The sequence below is a fragment of the Phragmites australis genome, chromosome 21 (genome assembly GCF_958298935.1).
Source record: "Phragmites australis chromosome 21, lpPhrAust1.1, whole genome shotgun sequence".
In the NCBI taxonomy this organism is placed as follows: Eukaryota; Viridiplantae; Streptophyta; class Magnoliopsida; order Poales; family Poaceae; genus Phragmites; species Phragmites australis.
In genome coordinates, this window is record NC_084941.1 from 21,629,898 (window position 1) to 21,636,054 (window position 6,157).

The 6,157-nt window shown below is 42.2% G+C and overlaps 1 pseudogene; it reads right to left on the minus strand.

The window, feature by feature from the left end:
- Positions 1-2,923: 2,923 nt before the first annotated feature.
- LOC133903232 (arogenate dehydrogenase 2, chloroplastic-like) lies at positions 2,924-6,157 on the minus strand (annotated as a pseudogene).

Consider the following 6,157-nt stretch of genomic DNA (forward strand, 5'->3'; position numbering starts at 1 on the left):
CAAGTAATACAACGACACATCAGGGGCAAATATTGATCAGCTTGCCTTAGCTTATCAAATTATACACACTATACCCATCAGAAGTTGAAAGCAAAAACATCTGCTTTCAAGTTCCCATCGTACATTTCTTAGAAATAGAAGAACAACCAATCTTAGTAAGCAAGTTGAAATTATCATCTCACACATTAGAGGAATGCAAGGGGTTCTGCTTTAGGGATTGGAATCTTTCAAGCTCAAACGCTCAATTTTCTCAACTTATTTATCTTGTGTAAATTGATACTTCCAACGGTCCAAAACAAACATAGTTTTTTTTTTAACACAGTGTTCACATGTGAGCATACAAATCATACAACATCTAGTTTGGTCCGGAGGAACAATGTGAAGAATGAAAAAAGAGATTGAAATGGTAGTTATTGGTCAATGGTCAGTTACTGACGCAAGTTAGATATTGTAACTGAACAAACAAAAGATACGCTGGAACAATATTAAACAAACTGCATAAAAGTGGAAAAATTATCTAGAAGACTATGGAAGTCAAGGACATGCTCTTCTAAGTAGTCATTAGGTATCAATAACGATCCAGAATGAGCAGCAGTGCGAACTGGCAATCTATGAGCCTTTGTATAAAACTAGTAACCGTCTATAACGACGATTTCTAAATTATGCAAACACCTTTTTTAATTATGAGTTAATATAAATAAAGTAACCGAATATAGCAATGCTTAAGTCATCCTCTACAAATATTTAACAAAACACTGTTAGCATAATGAAGACTAGTTTAATTTAATCATGCTGCAAGCCTACAACTACTACAAGAAAAAAATACATCTAGTACAACTCCAATATATCTCACCACTCCATACATAATATTTTTTATTCTCTTTCGTGTGGGATCTATTTCTTTATTTTACTTAGCAAGAATCCAAGTTGTCTGTCTTGACACGTGTGTAATTAATAATATTGCAACAAGTGCTACACATGAAATCAGTAACATTGCAGTGGGAGTCAAAATTTTAAGCAAAATACGGTATTGAAGTTTATGATCACCTATTATATTATTTAAACAAACTACGGTGTAGAAGTTTACAGTCACCTATTACAATTGTACATAACTAAAGTTATGAGCAAAAACTTATGTAGAGGAGAAAATAAGCAGTACAATAGTCATGCGCAAAAATAATAGCACAACTAATCTCTCATTCAAAAAATACACTATCTGATGTGTTTAACAAATTCTCGTACAACTTCAGAAATATTGTTTTTAGATTCATTCCCATTGTATTTCAGCAGGTCAATAAATAATTTCTTTGTTAGTTCGTGCACATCTTATAATTGCATTATATTTCATTGTAATTGTAAAAAAAAATACATAACTATATAGTCAATTGCTTAATGTAAATAACAATACTGTTGAGAACACTCACAATACAAATCGGTGGTTGTAGTTGTTTATCGTTCCACGCGCGTATGAAGTTAATAACAAAAATCCTGAGTCGAACCTACATAAGAATAAATTATTACATCTACGTGGATAATCTAATTGATTGAACCGATGTTCTAAGAAATTTATCAATCTTTTGTCTTTGAACACAAATTGGTACTATACGACACCGATCACATATGTCATCAATCCAGAGGGTTGCTACTTCCAGAGCTAGATTCAATTTATTGAAAATTTTGAGTGTTTTAAACAGATAGTGTATTATGGGTTCATGTCCTTTAAACCAATCTGGTATAGGTAGTGGGTCCAATAACGATACACTTCTAACCACCATGTGGAATGAAAATAATATGAAATGCACGTGGTGACATATCGGTAATAGAATCTGCAAATAATAGTCACTATCGTTAGGAAAAACTAAACCACGATACAAATAAACAATGAAACAAAATATACTAACTTGCAATGTTGTACTCCATCACAGGTCACGTATCAAACTTTTTTTTGCCAATAAGGATAATATTTAGCAATAGATGGAAAGGAGTCGATATTATTTGACAGTATTTAGGGGAGGGGAAATGGGGGGGGGGGGGGGAGGGAGGCAAAGGAGGATTGTTCGATTTGATCTGGAGGTGGGGAGAGCGGGGTGTTGGATTCGATCCGGAGGGGTTGAATGTGGGGCTCGTGGGGCTCGACATCAAACGTATCCACGTCTATATAGTTTAGACTAGATTTATAGTTTAGATAATAAAATACAGACACAGATTTGTTGGGACCGAAATCCCAGACAATGTGGATCTTCACTTACGGAAATGCCGAAGGGTCCTTGGGGTGACACGTGTTGGGGGTGGAACAGTATTTTTATTGATCTTCTGAGTACAGTATGATCCTATTTATAGCCTGTACTCGATCACTCCAGACGTAGGTTACAGGTCCTACCCCTTTACCTGCTACATTTTCAGAATATTCGAGGGCATTATGGTACAAGTAAGCATATTTACATAATTATAACTCTGCCCCGAACGACCAAAGCAGGCCCCACTATCCAGTCATGATCTTCGGCTCCGAAGATCCGCCGAAATCTTCTTCATCCCGTCATCCGCCCGATGGCCTTCGGCTTCTGAGCGAAGACCGGTTGCTACCTTCGCCCGCCGCGGTCAACCAGGACCGCTGGCACAGACTTCGGCCTTCAGTCGAAGGCTCGTCACCGTCTTCGCCGGCCCGGGAAACCGAGACTGCGGGCATGCCTACACCTTTCGACCGATGGAGCTTCACAATCTTTGCAACCTTCAAATGTAGTTCATGAAACGAAATTGCAGTGACAAGCATATGATAAGCGTATAATCTTTCCAGTAGACTTCGAGCTATCCTTAAAAAAGGGGGCGCGACATCATCCCAACAAGATTGATCCGATACAATGTATATGAGGAGGATCACGAGCAGCAAGAACTGAATTGAATTGACCGAGAGGAATTCGCGAGGCTACTTGCGGACGCTGGAGGTGTTGGGGGCCTGCGGTGAGCCCTCAAAGAGCTGCTTCCGGAGCACGTCGTGGAGGCCATCGAAGAGCTTCTTGACGGAGTCCATGGCCCATTCCAGACGGTTGAGCAGCTCAGTGAAGTTCTTGTTGTACATGAAGAGGCCGTTGTAGAGGTCGAAGCTGTCGCTGCAGGTGTTGTCGACCAGCCGGAGCAGCGTCTCGTAACCCTTGGTGTTGATGGGCGTGGACCGGAGCTCGAGCGTGGCGAGCATCCGCCCCACGGAGTGGGTGAGAAACTTCGTCTCGGCGGCGTGCACGTCGTGCTCGGCTCAGGGCATCTCCATGATGCGGCAGCCCTTGCGCTCGAAGATGTTGAGGAAGGCCTCGGCTCGGGCGCGGTGGGCGGGGCAGTCGCCGACGCGGACCTTGTCGAACACGATGGGGAGGCCGTCCCAGCCGTCGCGCGCGGACTCGGGGTCGAACATGGGGTGGGTGCAGATGACGTCGAAGTCCGCCGGGAGGGAGCTGAGGAGGAGGTTCTTGGGGAACTCCTTGACGGAGAGGACGTCAACGAAGAGGGTGTTGCGGCGGAGGCGGTGGACAGGGAGCGAGCGGAGGACGACCTCGGCGGAGAGGATGGAGATGGCGAGGAGGACGACGTCCGGTTGGCACTCGCAGAGGTCGTGCGGGTCGGAGAAGAAGGAGGCGCCGAGGGTCGAGGCGAGCGTGGAGTGGTTGGTGCGGGAGTAGGCGAGGAGCTTGTGGCCTTGCCGCGCGAAGGTGAGCGCCAGGAACTGGCCGAAGATGCGGAACACGACGATGGCGATCTTGAGGCGCTGCCGCTCCTCCAGGAGCCCCGCCGCGCGGGACTCGTACTCTCGTAGTCGAACGGCTGGGCGGCGTCCAGGGCGCGGATGCGGTGGGGCCGCATGCGGAGGGGCGCCGGCACAGCATCGAGGGAGCAGCAGCAAACTTAATTGGCAAGAGACGATGAAAGAAAAGAAAAGGTTGTCCGTGATGAGGGAAGCTAATCGGGGGTAAGGACAACATTTGACAATAGATGGAAAGGAGTTAATATTATTTGACAGTATTTAGGGAGGGGATGGGGGATGAAGGGAGACTGTTGGATTTTATTTGGAAGGAAAGGTAGGAAGACAGAAAAAAATGACGCATTACGGTAAGGAGAGGGAGCCATTGGATTTGATTTGAAGAGATTAGATGTAGTGCTCGACATCAAACGTATTCGCATCTTTGTAGTTTAGAAACGGTAGGTGCTAGAAGCCAGAAGCTCATATATTGTTAATGACCAATTAGGTTCACAAAAACAATAGGCAACTTATAAATTTGTAATCACAAAAGACCTTAATACATCCTAAGCACAACCAAAAAAACAAAGGAAAGTAATTCATTTTGCAATCACTGAGGCATGGCAGCATTCTCATCTATGCGCAAGCACAAAAGTACACACAAATAGAGAACAGGGAATGGTCTCATGTGAGAGAAAAAGGGGGAAGTAGAGTGATTGCAACAGAGTAATGATGTGGCAAATTGTCAGCAAGGAAGATGGATTGAAGGGAGAGCATGCAAAAGAGCACATCCAAGAGAGAGGAACCTTGATAGATACAAGGTTTGTCAAGAAGTACGATGGAAGGCGGGCAGCAGCTGACCAAAGGACCGCAGAGAGTTCTCATTTAGAATGTCTTCTCTTCGTATTTGATATTTGACGCTAGAGAACTCTCTTAAAACAGCTCAGATTACATTGAGAATATATTCTCGCATTACCTACTCAAAAAATAAAACATAATGGCATATTTAAACAGACAGCCAGCTTACACGTTGTGCACATTTTCAACTCCATTATGTCTACCAGCAATGCCCATGCCTACAAGCATAAGAAGACAAAGGGTCAAACAAACAAAAAAATTCCGACATAGGGATATGACAGAGCAATAGAGAGATATTTAGAAGAACCCCAAGCTGCAATTTCAGAAAAAGAACTCGTCTTTGATACTGTATTAGGAACAACCAAAAAAATAAGTAAAACCACACCAATTATCAAATGCAAGAATTTTTCTCAGAATACTTTACTCAAGTATCTCATAGCGAAGAACGTGCACACTCAGACTATTTGACTAATTTGAAAGCGGCCCTGAAACATATCCATACTATCATGAATGCATGGTTATTCAGATTTAAATAGATTTGTCAAGAAAATTCAACAATATCACCTTTTTTTTTCTTTGGTACTCATGGATTTGGTAATTGCAGCAGCGGGACTCTTCATTATGTGAGAGAAATTAATTATAATATTACTATAAATAAAGGTCCAAAAAAATGTTCTTATAGATTTAATACTGGTAGCTAGATCATATAGCGATAAAGGTATTGAGTGAAAGAATGCACATAGCTTTAACCTTCTAAATGTGCCCATTAAGCTACTAATTTGGCATTTCAATAATTGGTTCAAGCTCAGTTTTTCATGTAGCTGTGTAATAATTTTCCAACTGTTATGTACCTCGCGCTGAAATAACTTGCACTAGATCTATGCACATAGGAGTATTGCTGTGGCACAATTCATGCTGGCAACAGTAAACTTTACTTCTGTTACTCATAAAAAAAATCTAAAATATTTGTATCCATCAACTTGATCTATGGACTGCATAGCATAAACGGTCAAAGCAGTTTGGTACCCGTGAACACTCTTTCAAAAAAGCCTATGCGCTAGGTGCCACACTCCCACCTTTCGTCTAATTGTTGCTAAGACCGCCTAAAAAGACATCTGGTCTGCTTATTCACAGCCTAGTTACTAGGAACCACCCAACCCCAAACTAGCTCCAACCATTTTCCAAAAACATGACTCTGAATTGAACCCCGGGATTTAATAATGAATGCTACAGAAAAGAAAACATCACTATATGTTAAATAGCTCATCAAGCAGCCAAAGAAACAACTGATAGGACATGAGTTCAAATTGCTAGTCTTAACACTCAACGAAATTAAACGCATCCCATCGGCTACTTATACAAAATTACTATTTTTCGCTATAGCATCAATGTACATGCGTGATCTTTACCTGCAGTATAGCAACTCTTGAATGGATAGCATGGGCGCCGGTGAATAATCTTTTCAGGAAGTTTCTTAAACTTCCCTGACTCAACATGGGCCATGAGGACGACTTCATCATCTGTCGATAGAAACATCACATTATCATCTTCCTCTAACCCCAGCAACACCAT